At 34.5% G+C, this 23,265-nt stretch overlaps 1 protein-coding gene across 4 annotated transcripts in view; it reads right to left on the bottom strand.

Annotated features, from left to right (window-relative positions):
- LOC143229669 (metabotropic glutamate receptor 3-like) overlaps positions 1-8,987 on the bottom strand; it is a 62,975-nt gene extending 53,988 nt beyond the window's left edge. For 2 of the 4 annotated variants that reach the window (XM_076462314.1, XM_076462317.1), the window contains exon 1: positions 8,792-8,987. The gene's annotated coding sequence lies outside the window, so the exon portion shown is untranslated. The other 2 variants (XM_076462319.1, XM_076462315.1) reach the window with 2 other exon arrangements.
- Positions 8,988-23,265: the final 14,278 nt, after the last annotated feature.

Here is a 23,265-nt window from a genome sequence, read left to right as displayed (position 1 = left end):
GGGCCTATTTTGTATTGAAATAAGTGCACTTGACTATTTTTCTAGTCTTAAACGGAACTATAAATAGTTTGTTGGAAACCAACACTGTCTTGGAATGAATGCTCATTGCTATGAACATCTGTCCCTGTGCCTTTAGAAGAATTGTTTGTCTCTCTGGTGTCTTAAGCTGCAAGTTATTATGAAGAACCAGTTGAGCCATTTTTCATGACATTTGGCAGGAACGCAAGAATTCTCCTTCCCACTTCAGATATACGTTTAAATGGATAATCAAACGAAAGTGACTTTTGGTGTTGAGAGTAACAAAGTTGTTTCCAATGAACGGTTCGTGTTCTGTGATCATAACAACACTCCATTTACCCATACTCCCCGTTACTTCCTTAATGTCTACTTCTAGTAGCACAGCGGTATGTCTGCGGGATTCAACCGCTAGAAACCTGGTTTTGATACCCTTGGTGGGCAAAGCACAGATAGCCCATTGTGTAGCTTTGTACTTAATTCCAAACAAACAAACTTCTAGAACTCTAATCTAACATATTCAATTAACCTGCAAGGCGAATAATGTAACATGCATGCTGTCTTGACATCCTCACTCATTTCTCACTCTCATGAGGTCTAAGATAAACACAAGGTAATTTTTCTTTAATATCATTAATTAATCAAGATATTCTAACTATATCTGTTTGAGTGAATTTGTTTAAGAAATATTTGTCAGTTAAATGAGTATCATAAATATTTACATTTCTGCCAAAAGTAAGATTAATGTTAGAAAAAGAAACTCCACCAAGTAAATGACATGTTTGTACTTACTTCATTGCTGTCGTATAACGTTTTCAGCCTTAATTAATACATATTATAAAAATCTTTACTCTTCTGCCTGGTAATTAATTTTAATTATTTTCTTGTGAAAGACATAATTTAAAGGCCCAAAAATACTTATCACATTAATTTCAGACTAGTATCTAATTATTAGAAATAATAAAAAGGTGCATGGTTACTCACTTCAGTAGTATAACACAAAAAGTATTGAAAACACGTGTTGTAAAAATATTCACCTATAACATAATTATTCAGTTAATACTTAATTGAGGCTTTGGCAGTATGCTGGAGATATTTTGGCTATTACTACTTGTAGATATTCTCAATTCTTGAAAGTTCAAATTAAATCTTTGATGCACAGCAATTTTCAAGTCTTTCTACAGATTTTCGAGTGGCTTTAGGTCTGGGCATTGGATTAGCCAGTCAAAGACTTTAATTTTGTTTCTTCGAATCCATCCATGTCTTGTCTTTGATCTGTGTTTGAGATCATTGTCTTCTTGAACTGTAAACCTTCTACGGAGTTTTAGTTTTTCAGCTGACTTCTTCAGCTTTACCTCCAACATTTGTGAATATTTTCCATTCTCCTTGATACCTTGAATAAGTACAAGTTCTCAAGTGCCAGCTGCAGAAAGACATCTCCACATCATTAAGGGCTCACCAACATGCTTAACAGTTATGTCTTTAATTGCCAGGTCATGAGCAATGTTGGGTTTCCACCATACATACTATTTGTCATTTAACCCCTCTCTCTCCCAAGTATATTTTAGCCTCATCTGACCATACAACTTTCTGCCACAATGTTGTTGGGTTATTGAAATGTTTAGAGGCATAGGCCATTCGCAATCCAATATACATCTTTGTCAGTAGTGATTTCTCCATTGTGAGGTACGTAATATTGTCAAGATGTGTACAGTAACTTCAGATGCTGCTATTGAAGTCTGCAGTTCCTTCAGTATCACTGGTGACTTCACAATCGATTCTCTGGTGATTCTTCTGCTTCTTCAAGCACAGACTTTTCTATAACAACCTAACCTAGACAACGTTGAGGTTGTGTGATACACTTTCAATTTCTTCATAACATATTTTACAGTGCTTAATGTTCCTTGAGGCTGTACGTGGTGAGAAGACATCTCAGGGAAAGTTCTGTATTTTCAGTTTACCTCTTTTGGGACTCAAACATCAACCCACGTTTTCACTGTGCTTAGCGACCATAAAGAGAAGGAACTGGTAGTTGAGTGGTGTCTGGAGCACTGCATCACACTCCTTTGGCCTTGAATTCCTGTAGACAGAAAGCATTGGGGTGGACTCCCATGGTCATTTAGCTGGTTCTGTTGGGCTAGGGTCAGCTGAGTACTAGTGTTGGTCATTTTAAATGGGTGTTATGGACATTGTACCTAATACTTGCGTTCTGACATAATGCTCACGAAGCCCTAGCATTGACGTGATGTTCTTGTTTGCCATTGTAGTGCGTCCCTTTGCAGAACTCCATGGTGGGTGGAGTCAGTGGATGGACATTGGATATTATATATATTTATAAATATATTTATAAAAATATATTATTTATATTATAAATCCTCCAAATCTTAATGAAAATAAAATAATATAAAATAGCTCATAGGTAAGCGACCACATTTAGAACACTGGACAGTAGTCTTCACACCATGCTGCACCTGTACCTCATTTTATTATAATGCATTTTTGTCAACGTTTAAAGCAAATGTCTCCTTTGTTTTATCTGGAAGGAATTAGAGGAGATTGCTGGCTCTCCAAAGTTAGTCAAGAGGTGCGTGACCATTCTCTCTGTACCTCTCGATACATCCTTCAAGACTGTAACCATCCATATTTCCTTAGGTCATACCATCCCTGTTTGCTCTCTCTACCTATCTCCTGGAGAGACTTGCAATTAATCAGACTTTAATGCTCTGCTAGAATAGTTGCCGTCTCTCTTTTTAATCTTGGAAGATTTTAATGAACACAATCCCCTCTGGAGTAGTGCTAATATGGATGAGAGGGGTTGTTTTGTTATATCACGACCTTTCTCTTTTCAGTTCTGGTTTCTCTACTTTCATGTGCCTAGTCAATCTTTTACTACTACTAATATATTATCTGTTCCCCTTCATTTTTTCTCTCGTTTCTCTTGGAGGGTTGACAATGACCTGTGAGGCAGATCATTTTCCTACAGTTTTGAGGGAGATTGAGCATGGTCGATGTCAGCTGACCTGAGTGTCATGGTGGAAGCTGGACCAAGCCGAGAGGCTCTTTTTCACTTTTCTCTTGGAAATTAATCCTGTTGTCATTAGTTTATCATCTGTTATTAACTATATGGAAGCAGTAACCGTTTGCATTGTTCAAACAGATGTTTGTTCTTTGCCTAAAATCTAGAAACGTTTCCCACGGTATCCTCGTTTATTATAGTCTCTAGCCTGCCATCTGGCACAGAAGATTCAGAAACAGGCCTGGGATACCTTTAGCAGGTATCTCACTATTTCTAACCTCATTTCTTTCCCGAGATCCCGTGCCCGTGCTTGACAAGTCAAACATAAAAAAAAAGGAATTTTTGATTCAGCTCACAACTAGTATTTCTTGAACTGGTGATAGAAGAGACGTTAGTTGTGAAATTAATCCTGTCGAGCACAAGTAAGGGTCTTTATGAAAGCTGTTTTTATGGAACAATATTTAGAAAATCAATAGGAGGTATGCTTCCCATTCCCTTTCCATGTTGCTCTTCATTGGCCAGAAAGTTGTTTATGTATAGAGCATCGCCAATACTCTCGGCGGGAACTTTGTTCATCTCTTCAGCATTTCTGTCTCTACCCTTGCTTTCTTAGCCATCAAGTCTTGGGCGGAGACTTTCAGCTTTTTTTCTTGCTACTAACGGGGTCTACATCCCCCATCCTGAATTCCATCTTAATGATATTGTTCTTACTTTTGTCCTCGCGGCGAAGTTCTTGGGGTTTATTTTTCACCATAGGCTTACTTTCATTCCTCACATAAATCAGATACGTGTCAAAGCACTGAACATCACCCGTGTCCTCTGTTCTACCTTTTAGGGAGCAGTTCATTGTTTTACGCTCAAAATTCATCGTGCCTTCAATCAATTCAAACTGTACTATGAATCTGCCAGAACCTTGGCCTTGAAAATGTTGGACCCATTTACCTTCCGGGGCTTTCAGCACTTTTCCAGTCCAGAGTTTGTGCTCTGAGTCCCATAACCCTCCCCGCCTTTAGCAACTTTCACTATAAATACGCTATCAAACTTCGATTTTTACCAGCGGACCATGATCTTTCAGAATGGATTGTCTGCAATTCCTTCTTTTGACCTTTGTATCAAGGCACAACTGATGAATTGGGTCTATCCTTGGATAACGCAGCTTTCCCCAGTAATTTGCTCATTCCACCATAATTTATTACCATCTTCAAATGTGATATTTTCTTAAGTCATATAAAGAAGGTGACACTCCCAATTGGAAGTAACACCTTTTTTTTTTACCCAACCTCTTTCGAACCATTCTTTTATTCCAGAATATATGGATGGTTCGAAATCAGGTGACTCCGTGGGTCTACCATGACATGTTGTCATTTGGTGATTGCTTACGGGATCCTATTTATAGTTTATGTATTCACTGCCGAGTACCCACCAGTGGCTCAGCTGTATGTCTGCGGACTTAAAACGCTAAAACCGGGTTTCGATACCCGTGGTAGTCAGAGCACAGATAGCTCTTTGTGTAGTTTTGTGCTTAATTCAAAACAACACTGCCGAGTCGTATGCCATTTCTCTTGTCCTGGATCACGTAGAACCTATGCAGTACACCAACTGTACTATTTACACAGACTATTAGCTCTCTGGAAGCCCTAGAATCGCTTCACGATAGTTCTTACCCTGTTCGCGTCAATATTGAACAAGAGCTGGACCATTTTATCTATCTTTTATTGCTATCCAATTTTCCTAGATACCTAGCCACATCAGTATTCACAGGAACGAGCTAGCTGACACTGTAACTAAATCCGTGTCCTCTAATGACGTCATACCCATGCCTATCCAATACATGGACCACGGTCCCGTGTTGCGCGAAATTCAAAACAAAAAACAAACATGAACCTGGTTACAGAACAGTGAACACGTACAGGTCAGTTTAAATTAAAGTTATAAGTATGGGTCTCGTTAAATTGGAGGAACCCAGAATTTTATTTTAAAAGTTAAAAAAAGTTTCATTTTCTCACTGATAGCTGTAAAGTAAAGCCTGAATTACTTTTTCTCTGCCTTAAAAATTAAAACAAAATACCAAAATAAATAATTGCAACATATATAAATATATATCGATCACACTTTAAAAATAATTTATTTTTGAAAGAAATAATTTTATCTAAAAATGGAAATATGCTGATAATACTTAATACATGGAAGAAGACAGGGAAGTAGAAGGGTAAGCAAGTGGCATCCCCCCCCCACTCTTCCCAGTAACTCTGTATATAAAGACCAGATCATTTTGGTCAATGCAAGCTGTTTATTTCTACGTATATAATGTGTATGGGTGGGTGTTGTGTATTGACATAATTTATATATATATGACTTACGACAACAGGCCTACGTGTATCAAAACATGAATGTAACTCTGATTAAAACTAGGATTTTGTATTTGTGTTAATTTTTGATGTTCTTTTTTCTTTTATTTGTCTCCAAAACTGCACAAAACGAATTTTGCTATTTATATAGTTATCGGATAAATATGTGCAGCTAATTGTTGTTTAGCAAAAGAGAACTGAATGCTAAAAAACTTCCACTGGAAGTTTGTTTGTTTTTAGGTACAATGGGTTAACTATATTTTATTTTGCTTATCGCAGAAATCGAACCCTGAATTTAAGCATTATAAGCAGTAAAACTTTTCGCCAAACCACTGTAAGAATCGAATATTAAGTAATTACAGGCTTTATTTCTGATCAGCCGAATTGTCATAATCTTACATCTAGGTTACGTATTGTCTGATATTACTTCGAGAAAAAATGATTAATTATCGTATGTTTAACAGGCTGTCTTATATTAACTGAACAGTGAGTTTCCTCTACTTTTTTAAAAATTATTGCAAAGAAAGAAAAGTCTAGAGATTTGAGAAACAGCGTGCTTAACAAGTAATTGAGTAATTTTTTTATAATATTTGTAGTAAATATAATATTTTTACTTATTTGTAGTTGAACACAAAGTTACACAATAGGCCACCTCTGCTGTACTCACCACGAGTATCGAAACCCTGTTTTTAGTGTTATAATTCCACAAATGAGTCAATGCAGCTCACGTTCTTCCAAATACGCTATTATACGGTAAGAAATTAAACGGTAAGAATAAATGGAACTTACAATATTATAGTTTATGAACAGAAGGTGTAATTTATTTTACTTATTTTGTGGTAAAGCGTAAGCTGTATTTTTTCTTTAATTTATATTTCACTCAAGTAACATATGTCAAATAATAGTATAGTATTATAACTATGTGATAATAGTACACATATTATGAACCGACAATAATATTCTATACACAGTTAAAAGCGCATTTCCATAGCGCAAGCAACACAACGCCCAAAGCGGTTTAAAAACATCACGTATGTTTTCACACGGCAAAGCGTTGGATGAAGTAACATGTTGGTATTATTATTCAGAGAGGAAAGGTTTTTTTTTCTTCTAGTAGCGATTATTTTTATTGTCATAGTCAAAGTAATACAAGCTATGATCATCCTTTCGGCATATTCACTAATTTAGCAACGAACCTGGTGGCAAGACAATGAACAATTTCAGGTCAATTTTAATTCAAGCTTTAAAAATGTGTTAACTAGGTCAGGTGAATTAAGAACAATGTTATCTGTTTTTTTGTACCCGTACGACCATAGTTTAGCGACAGTGACTCTGTTTTATTATACTATTTTATGAACGCGACTAGAGTACAAGCTGCGGAATTCGTTCATTCTACGATGTATTTTTTTATTTTATTTTCGTTTTTTTTAAATTAAAGACGTTGGCAAATAGGAATAGGTAGCCTTATTGTCTGGCACTTTATATGTTCAATATTAGGTTGAAAAATTAATTATAAGAATAAAAACAAATAAATGCTTTCCCATAGCGTGTATTTTTCCAAAACTTCGAAAGAAAACGAGTTTGTTTTTTAATAATTAAACAGGTAAAATACTATGTCACGTTTATTAAAGTAACATAAGTGGGATATAGAATGTACAAAATGAATAAAAGGTAATCATTTTCGACCGTATTACGTCTAATCACTGATCATCTTAACCGTCTTGTTCCATCTTCGGTTTCACTTATCTGATATCAAGTTGACTTTGTTGGCTTGTATTTAACTTGTTAATGATTTGTTAAAAATTTCTGTGAAACGAAAATATTTGCGATGAAGTGACAAAATCGTTACAGAACGTATCAATTAACGGGATGCGCAAATTATGGTTTCAAATACTTTACCTTCTTCCTCTTTCCGGTGGACTAAGCAGATAAACCGATGTGGCTTTGATATAAGAAAATACACACAAATACACTCTTTCATAATGAATTTTAATCATATCTCACTCAATACACATTTCTAGTTTGTAGATTAACCTCTAATAAGAAATTGGGCATCTTAACATTTTGGCGGCGTTGGTTTACCTGTTTGTTTGTTTTTGAATTTCGCGCAAAGCTACACGAGGGCTATTTGCACTAGCCGTCCCTAATTTAGCAGTGTAAGACTAGAGGGAAGGCAGCTAATCATCATCACCCATCGCCAACTATTGGGCTACTCATTGATTGACCGTCACATTATAACGCCCCCATGGCTGAAAAGGTTAGTATGTTTGGTGCGACGGGGATTCTAATCCGCGACCCTCAAACCATGAGTCAAGCGCCTTATATCCCTGGCCATGCTGGGCCTGGTTTTGGGATCCATTCAAAGTGAGCATGTAGTAAGTTGAAATATAGTAAAACAAAATGTAATGTTATACTTGTAAGATGATGACGTTTTCATGGACGCTTAAATCATTTGACTAATAAACTGGTATTGAAGCTTCTTTGTCAACAACTTAGATTACCGCTAAAGACAGTTCTCTAGAACCAAACAAGTAATTCTCTAACTGGCAATGCTCGACACCTTTCACGTTTTAGCCGTTTCGGTACTGGAATAACTTGATTTTTGCGATAAACTCGTTCGTATTTAAGAAAAAAAAAACATTGACCATAGATAACATTTTACGATTGACAGTATAAATCATGTGATGCTACAGGATTTAAATTGGCAAAAAACAAACAAACAGTATTTTCGAGCCGTTTAATGATATTTTACAACTATCTGAATAGTTTGCTAAAATACTATGATGTGTGTGTGTTTTTCTTATAGCAAAGCCACATCGGGCTATCTGCTCAGCCCACCGAGGGGAATCGAACCCCTGATTTTAGCGTTGCAAATCCGGAGACATACCGCTGTACTAGCGGGGGCGCAAAAGTATGATAAAATAATGGAATATTTCAACTCGATGTCGTACAGTATGGAAGAAACTAGAGAGAAAGGTGACTGCACGCATGCGCAACGTGACAGGGCAAAAATGTGTTTTATTTAATGCATGAAGTATAATAATGTTTGCATACTATTTATTGACTATGTAATAATTTAAATAGCGATGTATTTCATCTTTTCGTAACTGGTATTGAACATTTATCTTTACACAGACATATTCAAGTAATTTTATTTTCTACATTTATGTTCGGCTAATAACGATATGAATGTCTTAAAGTCGTAAAGTTATGATAACTGTTTTAGAGGGGTAAAGCCTACTTACTTTAACTTTTGTTCTTAAGCCTCAAGCAGCACGGGAACTTAAACTGGGCTACTATTGCAAGGGGCACGTTAAACATTCATGCTATATAAATAAACAGCAAGATATTCAACTGAATATGTCCAAATCCGGATTTATGCATAGAGTTACGGATAGGGAGATATGCTTACGTGCCATCCTGTATACGCCCCTGGCCTGAAGCTAGTATGTATGTTTCGTCTTATTTCTTGCAGGGTTTCATACTTTAAACAGGGTCTTGGCGCATTCCTGGTAAGAGAGTATACACTGTATCTGGGTTTTGACTTTGTTAGCATTATATAAGATTATAATAATCATGTCTCCTACGTTTACTTTTTGTAGTTACAACATCATTACTGTGTAACTTACTCAGAATTAAAACGAATGTTCTTATCGCACTAAAACATGGGTATCGACCACTGTTCTCATGATTGCGTCACAGTCTATCCGGTACAAATATCTTCCGATTACCACGAAAGTAAAAGATAATTAGATACACTTTCTTTGTAGTCTGTTTAGTCTGTGCTTAGCAGTTCTGAATCTACCCTTTTGTGTAATTTGGTTTATCTGTTGTTGTTTTTTTGAATTAAGCACAAAGCTACACAATGGTTTATCTGTTTGACATCGGTGTACCTAAATACCAACAACTATGTAGAGTAGCCCTCAAGCCTTGTGTGTTCAAATCGTAGACAGTTGAGTACTTAACTCAATAATGATTCATTATTTATAAGTTTCATCTTTTAAACTGTTGCTTGAGTCCATAAGTTCAGTCCTTCTAAGCAATTTCCTTCAACCGTAATAAATTATATACCGTAAAAGTTTTCACTTAATTCGTTTTATGAATTATTTGTATGGGCAATAAATATAAAAATTAACTAGAAGTCTACCACTTAATGCAATGAATGTTCTCAATCGAACGAAGCTTTCTTCTCGCTAAGCTACTGTGTGGAGCACACGTTAGCTAATTAGACATAAGTTATGTCCTATCCACTGTAAAAGCATATGTTATAAATTCCAATAGGTAAGACGCAACATAGCTAAATAATGGTAATTGCAAATAAAACTGGTTTAGAACAATGTGATGTATATTTATTTAGTTGTTTCAATACCCGTGATGGGCAAAGCACAGATAGCCCATTGTATAGCCTGGTGTTTAATTCCAAACAAACAAACATTCCTCTTACTAAACATAATGAACTGACCTTCACCACACGGACAGTCATCGTGGACGGCTTTTCAGATATCTGATGTATTTTGAGTAGTTGTCAGTAGTTAAATTCGTAACGCTACGTCTTACTTTTACAAAACTGTTATGGTGAAGTTTACGGAAAGATGAATGAAATACGTTATACAAAGAAGAGAGTATGTCGACAAATACATTGTATGTTTATGAGGTTACGTCGAGAAAGTATATTTAATAATTACAAAAGTTAATTGTTGATAGGTTATTAACTGTAATCGAGAAAGTCCAATCACCTCAAAATAAACTCTAACTTTTTCGTGAACACATTTCTTGCGTATCCATCATTTTGTGTAAGCTTCAGTAAGATTGTATTTACTTTTCATGTTATACAGTGTATTTGTTTATTTATGCGTGTTAACGTACTTATATACGGCGAATAATGTTTCTTACTAACATAAAGTTTCTTTCCATGTGATGTTTGTTGCCACCATTTAGGCATTTTTATTGTATTCTTGTATTACTTTCAGTTATACTCTCCTAACGTAAGTATTTCTGTATTGATTAATTAATTTTGATCAGTTAGAAGAAACTGATTTAGAAAAAAAATCAAAAGAGAAATATACATGTACTTCATTTTCATGGCATTCTCAGCAGAATACGAATTACAGATAATCTAACGAATTGAAACACATATATAATACTCTAATAATTGTCATAAACATTCAAAATACACATCGTATGATGTAATAAAAACAGGAAAAGAATCACGTTGGTTATTACAGTTCGTTATAACAAAAAATATATCTTTTTTTTTCAGAATGAAATAACAACGTTATAAGTATTTGAAAACTTGCGGGACGGGCTGTATTTTATGCCCATGCCCACGATATGCCCATGAAAGTAACCTACAGTTTCGTTTATCGACAGGGATATCTTGATACCCTAAAATTGGCCCTGAAAAACTTTACATCGGTCCAGAAGGAGGTTTCTCCTGTTTTGTGAGGAGAGCTAGAAAGTGGACTAAATATTTCCTACTCTGATGGAGATTACATTTAAGAATTTAATGCCAATACGAAATTATGTACGCTAACTTTGTTTTGCCCTAGTTAGCATTATGTATATAGTCATCGGTTTCCTTAGAAATTGTGTATGCGTGTGGGTTGGGAGTTGGCTGGGGAAGAAGAACAAGCCAGGTTTTCTATGTTGATAAAAAATGATATTTAATAATTGAAAACCAACACGACGTATGCAGTCTGTTTCAGTTTCGTCTTACCTAGTATTATGAAGCCACTGTAATTATTAACTTTATGTAAGTTTCAGTCTATGAAAGTACAACATGTGCATTGTGCAGTTTACATAGAATTAAAAGGATAGTTCTTTTCGCAGTAAAAACCTGTTCTCAGCCGGTTTATCGACGATTGCGTCACATCTATCTGGAAAGAAACATAACGTAGTTTTCAGTTGCTATGAGCAAAAAATATTCTCTTAGATTTTGACTTTCTTACAATTTGTTTCTGTAATTCAAAAAGCAAAATTACACTTCATCTCGCGAGCGGTCTAGCGGCACACCAGGAAATTTCCTGTATAAAATATTCTATAAAATCCAACAAATTGGTTAAGATCAGCCCATGTAAGTGAGGTTTGTTTGTACAGCACTTTAAAATTAGAAACGATTGTTTACGTTCTGTGTGCTTTTTTTTTTTTTTTTTTTACGTAGCCGTCTAACTCTTGCAATCCATAAAGTACCGTTAACGTTGAAAATACTGAATAAAACATTTTGTGCTTTAAGATTCAAACGTCACTACTCGCGTTCTCTTTATATTCATTTGTGTGGGAGACGTATTAACAAAACTATTTTTAAATCTGAAACCTCGCTGTTTTAAAATGTTAAGTATTTCGTGACAAGATCATAGCTGGTGTCATTTAATTTCTGCAGAGTTGAGGAGTCCATCTGAGATCTTACGGTTTTAATACAACGGTCTCGAGTTCATTGCACTTCAAGCAGACAATATCGGAAATGACGCATTTGGAAATGAAAATGAAATATTCTACACTACTGTTTGGTTGGTTTGTTTCGAGGGTGAAGCTTAGAACTTTTGACAGTCTATAAGAGTTTGCAAATAAGATACAATGAAAGCGTTAATAAGACTTGTGGGTGTCTCGGGCTCTGATATATTTTCTCTTAACTTTTCGTGCTGGAATGACTTTAATATGTACGATTTCTTGGGGGTTTTGTGAATGAAATGTTCGTTAATTGATTGGTTTCAAGGCAGTAACAGTTCTTGATTATATTGTCTGAGAAAGAAATAATCTTTAACCACTTATACCTAAAGTAAAGTTTAAAGATATTATTATTGGGTATGATGTGTCGTCTACAGTGTTCAGGTTTTCTTCTGCAAAGATCTGAGGAACATATTACTTTAATCTGTTTTTTCATTAAAGTCAAATTGTTCATCACATATACTTTTGAGTCGCGAAAATATAAGGAATAAGTTATTTTATGCGAGTGTGGTGACAGGTGAGCTCGAGCTTCTGATAAAAAATACAACCATGACAAGTATCATTATAAAAAACAACCTTTCGATATTTAACAAAGCAGGGTTTCTAACGAAATCTTTTGATAGTTTACGAAATAGTTTCTTTCCTTCTGTATTCTTGGTGTTCTATGAGAACAGAAATAGTTGCATACTTATTAAGGGTTACAGGGTTTATTTTCCGATGATTTTTTCTGTTGATTCTGTTAGTTTTAGAGTATGATACGAGTCTTGAAGAAGTAATTGATAAATAATGGGCTATTTTGTAAGTAAATGTAACATTTCTCACAGAAAATATGCATAAGTATTTTGATATTTAGTATTATTTTCCATAAGAATTATGTTGAAAGTGAATTTGAATTGCAGAACATAATGTATTATATCCACAATTATTATATTTACAATTCAATTATATCGTTCATAAATATTACATTTCACTATAAAATGCTCTGTGTGTACGTTTATTCAACAGTATCTTTTACGGAGTATTCTCTATATATTAGTTGTTGTTTTTTTGTGCTTTTCTTTTACGCATAAAATTGTTTTACTCTTACTGTATAATTACGAAATTTACTTTGAAACTCTTAAACTACCGAATAATCTTATTAGAGCATATGCCGCAAGTTGAACCAAAAACGCAAGACACAGTATTTAAACATGTGGGTTTATGTAGGTTCTCTTATATCTGCGCTCTTAAGGTATAGATATTTACACATACGTATACAACCAAAAGTTCTGTTTGTGTAAAATCATTTGAAAATTTTGCGGTTCACGTGACACTTTGTATCTTTTCACTGCTACTAAAAGGCTTCACTTGAAATGACGTATTAAGGTTGAAAAGCTTCATCGTTAAGAGTCTAAAAATGATGTGAATAGGAAGCCACAGGTTGTGCTATCAATAGACCTTGGTCTGTGATCGGCAGTACCAACATGTTTCCTAGTGAATAGAAGATTATGAAGAAATGAGGGTTATTTTCTCAAATGGTATTTGTGCAGATGACCATTGCATCACATTAACCAATCAGCGGCTTCCTCAGTGCTTCTTTGTTTGCTTGTCTGTTCTTCTTACACTGAAACACAAATGTATCACATCACTTCCTGCTGGGTTTTCCAAAAAGTAAAATAAAACGTAGCTGTCTTCAATGGTTTGTTTTTTTTCAGGTAAAACCATGTCGAAGAGAATTATTTGTAACTAAAAAACAACAACAGAACACTCGATTCAGCAAATACACAGGTTATATTTGATTTAGTAGATTGTATGTTAAGATTAACTAGAAAGATGCAAACTTGTTTTATCCAAACTTTTTAAACTTAGTGCCCTCTGGTGACTCAGCGGCAAGGTCTAAAAACGGGTTTCGATACCTGTGGTAGGTAGATCACAAATGATCCATTTTGCAGTTTGCGCTTGCAAACAAACAAATGGACAGATCTAAACTTAACATGCATCATGAGATGTTTAAGGTTTGTAACGTTTAACATCAGATGTCAAAATTTGTTTGTAAACATCACAAAATCTATTATTTGAAAGATTTGTTTAGCTTTTTTGAATTATTTCATGTAGACTTTATCTAGACTACGATTGAAAAGATTAAACATAACGACTCGATACAATACACGTTCTGATGTATGCATAGACTTTATCTAGGCTACGATTGAAAAGATTAAAAATAACGAATCGATACAATACACGTTCTGATATATGCATACGTCATTGTTTCCACTTTTTATTGTTTAAAGTTCAGTTGGAATACGTTGACAAACGAGAGTGGTCATATGGTTAGCCTGTGGGACTTTGGATTCGATGGTCCGTGGTTGGAGCCCGATTGCCGTAAAAATGTACCTACTACAGTGAGGCTGTTACTGTGCTGTGAGAATAATGGTTAAATCTTAATGGTGACAAACAACTTTCACTCTAGATATTAGTTAAAAATTAGCTACGACTGGTGAAGATAATCCTTATGTAGCTACGCATACCTATCCGAAACAAATTCCCCCTAGTGTGACAGCAATAATTTTATGGACTTACGACGCTAAAATCTGGGTTCGATTCTCCTCGATGAACACAGCCGATAGCTCTGACACAAGCTGGCTGAAACAAACCAGACTACAGTAGGCTGTTTAAAATCAAAGACACTTGCAATCATTTTGATTATAGATCAGTTTTTGTAATACAAAGAAAAAAAACATAAGCAAAAAAAAAACGTTGCCACCACCATGATACTGACATATTAACACAGTAATATTGTGTTCACAGTTTATTTATCATATACAACGTAAGAGAAGAAAACAAGTTCGTTCATAATTTATAACTCTTATTGTTATAAGATCTAATTAGTTTCACAAATGTTAGAGTTCATGCTTTGAAGTATCCGCAGTACTGTTTTAAACTTTCAGCCAAATTTAAACAATAAGATTTTGTCACATTTTTCTCTGTGATATTAAACAGATTATTTTTTGTCTGTTGCAATAACGATCTTTTTGAGTATCAGTATCTTCAAATATCTTCAGTATCAGATATTTACCATGTTATTCAAGATATTTACCTTATTACCAATTTGATGCTATATTTTTAAAATTCAAACAACATTTTGTTCGAGCTCAATGTTATTTCTGCCTGAGTAATCGCTTCTTCTTTGTGGGTATTTGGGTATGTTGGATATTAGATACCCAGGATGGTCAGGTGCACGAGACTTCTTCCTCCACTTCTAACTTTTATGTCGGCTACTACTATGTTGTAGCTGTAGTGCTTTAGGGCCAGAGTGACCCACAGTACTCCGGCCCTTTTCAGGACAATGTCCATGTATTGTCTTGATGTGCCTTTTCTAAAATGTTTTTATTTTTTCTTTTATATATATTTTTTGGTTTATGCTTTTTATTTTCTTCTATTTTTCATTACTATTTTTATTTATATTTTTTAAATCTATTTTTATATATTTAACGGGAGAAAAGAAGAAAAAGTTCCGAATATTATACCAGTTCTAAGTGTCTGGTGGCCAGCTTGTTTTATATTTCATAGGAGAGAGGTACTTAGGACTATGTTCATCATGTACGTAGATCTGTCGAGATCACACATTAAATCATTTTTATGCCAATCCTTATTAAAATAATTTAGTGCATTATGCAAGAGTCTTTCAGATATTGTCTCTATGTTTGCATACTTGTGCATGAAGTACTAAGTGGTACTTTATAAACTGAAGTTAGAATTGAATTTTGTATTTTTTGTAGTTTGTGTAATTGTTTTTTTTGTTATGCTTATCCAGGTAGAACATGCGTATTCTATTATAGGTCTAATGTATGTTTTGTAGATTTTTATTAATTATATTATCGGGTGATTTTCCTTCTTTTTTCCTAACAGACTTTTTGCATAATTTGCTCTTTTCCAGATTCCAATGAGGATATTGTTTGTATGCTGTATCCACGTTAATTTGGTATCACAAGTTAATCCTAGAAATTTAGCCGAAGTAGCAGTCTGTAAAAGTGATCCATTCATGTATAACTTTGGTGGATCTTTTTTCAGTTTATTTAATCTGCTGAATAATATTACTTGGGTTTTCGGAATATTTATTTTTATTCTATATTTTTGACAGTTTTCTTCTAAATTATTCAGGATTGGTTGGAGGTTTGTTGCTGCTATTGAAGGAGTGGGGGCGCTTTTCCAGACCGCGACATCGTCAGCAAATTGTGATGCAAAACCAAAATTAAGGTCCGACAGTGGCATATTACTCACATACATGATAAATAATATAGGGCTAACTACCCCTCCCTGCGGGACTCCTACCTCAGGTAAAAAGACCCTGAATGGGCCCCATTCACATCTACTTTACACGTTCTATTGTCCAGAAAGTTAGATAGCCAGTTCTGAAAGGTTTGGAACTGTGCCTCGAAGGTCATTTGGACAACCCTGTTACACATCAGCCACAAGATGAATCGTCTTTTGTAATATATCTTGTAGTACAAGCTGTAATGACTTGTGATAATTATTGTTATAGGTTTGCAGTTAATATAAATATTTTAAACTGTCTGCATGTTTTCTCTTCGTATCAAATTTTTATTTCCAGAAACGTGATCCACATGTGTCTTTACAAAAATACAGTTAATCTTTTTTTTGAATTTCGCGCAAAGCTACTCGAAGGCTATCTGCGCTAGCCGTCCCTAATTTAGCAGTGTAAGACTAGAGGAGAGGCAGCTAGTCTCACCACCCACCGCCAACTTTTGGGCTACTCTTTTACCAGCGAATAGTGGGATTGACCGAACATTATAACGCCCCCACGGCTGAATGGGCGAGCATGTTTGGTGCGACCGGGATTCGAACCCGCAACCCTCGGGTTACGAGTCGAACGCCTTAACACACTTGATCATGCCGGGCCAAAAGAATTTGACAAAATATTCATAATATTTACTTAAACATAATAACTTGTGAGTGAGGACTGAAGCATATGTATTACTTCAAGGAATAATTTGCTGAAACTCGAACAAAAATCTATGGCAAACTATACAGCTCTAAGGTAACTATAATACCAATATATATAATTTCACACAATTTGCTCCCATCTCCCTTCTGGAACAGTAAGAAATTTACGGATTTGCAATGCTAAAATGCATGGCTCAATTCCCTCTGTGGACACAGCAGATAGCCTGATATGGTTTTACTAAATAAAAATACAGCAAAACGAACAAACACGCATCTACATTAAGAATTGTCTTTTAATTTCCACTAGTTTTAGCCCCGGCATGGCCAAGTGAGTTAAGGATTTCGACTCGTAATCCAAGGGTTGGGGTTTCGAATCCCCGTCGCACCAAACATGTTCGCCCTCCCAGCCGCCCTCCCGTTGGTAAAGAGTAGCCAAGAGTTGGCGGGGGTTGATAATGTTACGGTCAATCCAACTAACGACTAGCGCAGGTAGCCCTCGTGTAGCTTTGCGCGAAATTAAAAAAAACAAACAAAACATTATTTCTAAAGTTAAATTAATCACAATGAAAATAAAATAATTTAACGATCATTCCGATTTACGAGAAAGTAGCAGAGAATGATTTATATGTTTTAGAATTGTCTGCGTTGCACAAATGTGCGTTACAACCAAAGGGTAAGAATTTGGACAGAATTTGGCAACACACCGCCCAAAGAGCTTTACATGTTTGTAAATGTTAGCATAAATCTCTACAAACACAATAATATGCCACTGATAGACATTACTACAAATCTTACAAATGTCCAAACACTCCTTTCCAATAAAAACATTTTATAGACTCGTGAATTCGTTTTTTTTTTTTAAATACTTGATATCTGTTTGTTTGTTTTTTGAAATTTCGCACAAAGCAACTCGAGGGCTATCTGTGCTAGCCGTACCTAATTTAGCAGTGTAAGACTAGAGGAAAGGCAGCTAGTCTCACCATCCACCGCCAACTTTTGGGCTACTCTTTTCCCAACGAATAGTGGGATTGACCGCACATTATAACGTCCCCACGGATGGGAGGGCGAGCATGTTTTGGCGCGACTCGGGCGCGAACCCGCGACCCTCAGATTACGAAGCGCACGCCTTAACGCGCTAAGCCATGCCAAGCCTGTACTTGATATCTACTTTCTGATTTATTGCAGGAATTTATAGTTAGTTCTCACCTGGATAAAAAATTAAATAGAAATTTCTCAAGAGGTATTGGTATTCCTTGTTTTGGCTTTATTAATTATTCACAGGTAATTTACTCGAAAACTAATGTACTTTTGTAAGTTATAAAACATTAAATATAATTATCAGTGATGTCGAGAAAACCCACTTGTAGAGAAATATATATGTAAAAACGGCTCGTTTGGGTTGAGAAGAAGGTCGAAACGTTGTTTGCTCCTCATGGTAAAATATTTTCTCAACCCAAACGAGCAGTTTTTACATATATATTAAATATAATTGTAAATAACGTTCTATTCTCTTAAAAGAAAACATTAATTATTGTAGAAAAATACTCCCAGTAGTACAGCTGTATGTCTGTGGACTTACAACGCTAAAATCTGGGTTTCGATAACCGTAGTGGACAGAACACAGGAAACACATTGTATAACTTTGTGCTTAACTTCAAACGAAATAAATAAATAATAAATAGCTCTAAAACAAAGTGGCTCCATCTATTCAAGGTTTTTGATATTTTTATTTCTTCGTCTATATAAATCTATTCGAAAATAGATTTCACTTGCATTTTATGGAATATTAAATGCAAACTTAAATTAAATAAACATGCGTTTAAATCTTGTAGTAAAATATCAAATGTTATGCTGCACTTCAAGCAACACATGTTTTCTCAGTTTGTTTTGGGTTAACAATTTTTTTTTTTACTTGAAATTAATCACGAGTAGTCCTTGTAATTATTACAATTAATTTCTTTCCGAGATTAATAAAAACTTGTGATTTTCGCAAAATAATTCTTATAAGCTCAAGATAAATTCTTATTCACAAGTTAAAAATATGCTATTAATGTACGTAAATATCAACGATTATTTTAAATATTCTTTAAAATTATTATTAATTATTTGATTTGATTTTTTATTTATTTTGCATTTTATATTATAAATATATTTAAAAAACATTATATCAGTTGATATTCATATTCTCTTTATTATCCGTTTCTTCAAGTGTTTATTACGGAATTAATTTCGTTCCAGCCAGGTCCAGCATAGCCAAGCGTGTTACGGCTCTCGACTCGTAATCCGAGGGTTGCGGGTTCGAATTCCCGTCACACCAAACATACTTGCTCTTTCAACCGTGGAGGCGTTATAATATGACGATCAATTCACTCTTCGTTGGTAAAAGAGTAGCCCAAGAGTTGGCGGTGGGTTGTGATGACTAGCTGTCTTCCCTCTAGTCTTACACTGCTAAATTAGGGACGTCTAGCGCCGATAGCCCTCGAGTAGCTTTGCGCGAAATTCAAAAAACAACCAAACTAACAATCGTTCCAGCCAAAAAGCAAAAGGTCTTCAATATGTTCCAATAGATGACGCCACTATATCAAGGTTACTAACACCTGGTATAATGAACAGTAACTTTTATTTATGAACTAACTGTATTCACTTCCATACACACAGTATAATTTATTAATGCATTACTGTAAAAATTAGGAGCTTACAATTTAATATGAATATCTTATATATAAGGTAAAACTGAAATCGTTTGCTTGGTTTTAGAGCTATCTGAGCATAACTTTAAGGTAATACTCAAGAGGAAAGGTAGCTAGTTAGTTAACAGAACAAAGCTACACAATGGGTTATCTGTGTTCTGCCCACCATAACTATCAAAACTTTGTAAGTCCGCAGATATATCGCTGTGCCCCTAGGGGGCCAATAGTCATGTAGAACACTAACCTCACTGGTATATCCCAAGAAATTAGGCTTAACGAAATAAGTCGTTGGATAACCTGAAAATGAATGTCATTATAAATGCAAAATTTGTAGTATTTACATTTCTTCTCCCTCCTTACCTTCTACAGATATGTATTTATTAAACATTTAGATAACTACATTTTATTTCTATATGTAACTTACATAAATATTCATTCGACGAAATATTCAGCTAGTTTCATAAAACCATTAATTGAAATATTATTGTAATCTATTTTGTACTGAATACTGCTTGTCAAGGAAGTATTTAGAAAAATTCCACCATCAAATTTTATTAAAAGTATTATAGAATAATGAAACAAGAGCTGAGATCTATTTAGAAATGTTTTCCTCAAACAAACGAAATAAAAGTGTACTTTCTGTGCCCCCTGATGTATATTTCATTATCTTATTATTCGATATGTATTTTATAACCTTACTATTCGATATGTATTTTATTACCTTACTATTCGGCATGTATTTTATCACCTTACTATTCGGTATGTATTTTATTACCTTACTATTCGGCATGTATTTTATTACCTTACTATTCGGTATGTATTATATTACCTTACTATTCGGCATGTATTGTATTACCTTACTATTCGGTATGTATTTTATTACCTTACTATTCGGCATGTATTTTATTACCTTACTATTCGGCATGTATTTTATTACCTTACTATTCGGTATGTATTTTATTACCTTACTATTCGGCATGTATTTTATTACCTTACTATTCGATATATATTTTATTACCTTACTATTCGGTATGTATTTTATTACCTTACTATTCGGCATGTATTTTATTACCTTACTATTCGATATGTATTTTATTACCTTGCTATTCCGTATGTATTTTATTACCTTGCTATTCCGTATGTATTTTATTACATTACTATTCGATATGACTGCTTATATTCAATAGTTCTTCAACGTTCACTCAGTCGAAAAAAAGGGGTTAAAATATCATAAACATGTTCATGAACACATACATTTTTAGAACACAACAGAGTTGATCTTTTTTTATACCAAAAAAAAGAGAATAAATAACAACTGCCGATACAAGAATGATGCGCCATGTGAGTTCTTGAAGCAATTTTGAATTTAATGCAATTTTTATATTTACATCACGTCAACCGTTTAATATTTGATTTTTTAACATATAGCATTCGAATAATTTTGGTTTTAGCTTCGTATGGTTATTTCAATTAACATATAATGTTTTTCCTTTGTTTGTAACTAAGCACAAAACTACACAATGGGTTCTCTGCTCATCACGGGTATCGAAAGTCGGTTTCTAGCGGTTTGAGTCCGCATACATGCCGCTGTGCCACTGGGGGGCAATACTTTCTCACTTAAATTTGAAAGCTTTAGTAACCTTAATTTTACACATGATTGGATACATAGAAATGCAAATGGTAATAAAAAAAAATCCAAATCATAGCAAATTGAATTAACTCATGCATGAGGTTCCATTACTTAGTGAATATAAAATATTTGTTTTTGTTATATTTTAATGGAAAAATTTACCTAATCTAATCTTATAAGTTCGGTTTTAATACTCTTGCATACTAAAAAACCGGATTTTACCGGACGTTTATTTGGTTAATATTATTGGATTTTTAAATTAATTTAACTAAAAGTTCGTACTCTACGAGTGATCATCCTTAAGCTATTCTTCTGTCAATACCTGAATACAAAGAAAGGGTATTTTCTGAAACAGATTGAGCTGGGGTGAACGATTTATTTTTCCTTACTAAGTTTTGTATCTACGACCTTTTCGTTTAACAGTTCTTTATTTTAGAAACGTAATTCTTGAGAGTTTATATTATTTGAGCATTATTTCTTGTACTCAAAATGGAGAATTGTTTGTTTGTTTTTGAATTTCGCGCAAAGCTACACGAAGGTTATCTGCGCTAGCTGTCCCTAATTTATCAGTGTAAGACTAGAGGGAAGGCAGCTAGTCATCACCACCCACCGTCAACTACTCTTTTACCTGCGAATGGTGCTACTGACAGTCACATTATAACGCTCCCACAACTGAAAGGGGAGCATGTTTGGGATTCGAACTCGTGACCCCAGATTGCGCGTCAAGCATCCTAACCACCTGGCCATGCCGTGCCTCCAAAATGGAGAAACTGCAAATCTCGTTCTTGGTGGTTTAGCAATAAGCCGGAAGGCTTTTTTAGGTCAAATATCGAGTTTCGATACTTAAGATGGAAGAGCACATAGTGTCCATAATATATCTGTGTGCTAAACAAGCAAACCAACACTCAAAATTGTTTTTACTATTTCACCGTTATCAGATGCTAAAGTGCAAGTTGCACAATTGTTTTCATATAAATGATTCCAGTTGATTATTAAACTCACTTTATCGTGAGTCTTCTTCATCAAATGGTTCTTGAAAAGAAAAAAAGAAACATTTCTTTTGTCAGCTTTTCCGTTTTAATGCAGTATTTTCACAATGTCTCTTCTGAACTTGGCAATTATGTGTTATTCTATGTTAATCACATGATTCTGATTTTCTTATCTTGTTCCAAGTGTTGCAGTGTGTTTGCAGTATTAGTGTCGAGGTGCAACACGTTCTTTTTACACTGAAGATGAAAAAGTTTCAGTCACACATTTCTCCTTCTACAATAAATGTATATATATATTATAACCATATATTTTAACCCACAAACAAAACACATTAACATGAAACAAAATACTCTGCATATTTTAAAAAAGGATCCTAGGGTGCAAACTACAACGTGGGATTATAAAATGTATCCTAGGTTTTGGAGGTATCTGAAGAATAAGGACGAAGATTGCGGTGGGGATACACCGTCTATCAGTGTTAACCTCCAATTCGCTTGTCTTACATAAGAAAATTAAAAATTAGGAAATGCGAGATGTAGATGCTCAAGCCCACAACGTTGCACATCTATATCACCCTTCACTGTTTGCAGACAGTTGGGGAAGGTGACTGCTTTCCAAAGTAAAAGAAAAATTAATTGAAATAAGAAAATAAAGTACTACCATTTCTATATCTATTGCTACTCTTTATTTATTTGAGACTGACGAATAGAGATTATGTCTGATAGACGTTATATCCCCACCGCAATGTGGGTCCTACTTCCGCAGTCAGCCCCTAAAACCTAGGGTACATTTAATAATTCCATATTACAGTTTGTACCCTGAAACCTTTTCAATCAGTGTACCGTTTTCGGTTTAATGCATTTTTGTTCAGATATGTTTTTAAGTCAAAGAAAAGACTGCAAAATATTTTACTTCGACATTTTAAACACTTAGACAAATTTATCTATGCAGGTTGCGAACAGAAAAACTAGATTTGAATTTGTAGTTGTTATTGATGGGTTACAATTTGAACAATTAACGAATTTTCAGAGATTATTTTTAATTAGGTGGGTTTTATCATTCATGTATAACGATCTTTTTTATCATAACTTGATTTCTTAAAGCAGTCACGATCTTTAGTACATGTCCCATAATGACTCACAGGTAACTCCAAAGACTTATAACGCTGAAAACCAAGGTTTCAGTACC

This window comes from Tachypleus tridentatus, chromosome 10 (genome assembly GCF_004210375.1).
Source record: "Tachypleus tridentatus isolate NWPU-2018 chromosome 10, ASM421037v1, whole genome shotgun sequence".
In the NCBI taxonomy this organism is placed as follows: Eukaryota; Metazoa; Arthropoda; class Merostomata; order Xiphosura; family Limulidae; genus Tachypleus; species Tachypleus tridentatus.
Note: the sequence above shows the minus strand (reverse complement) of the source record. Positions and strands in the feature narration are given on the sequence as shown.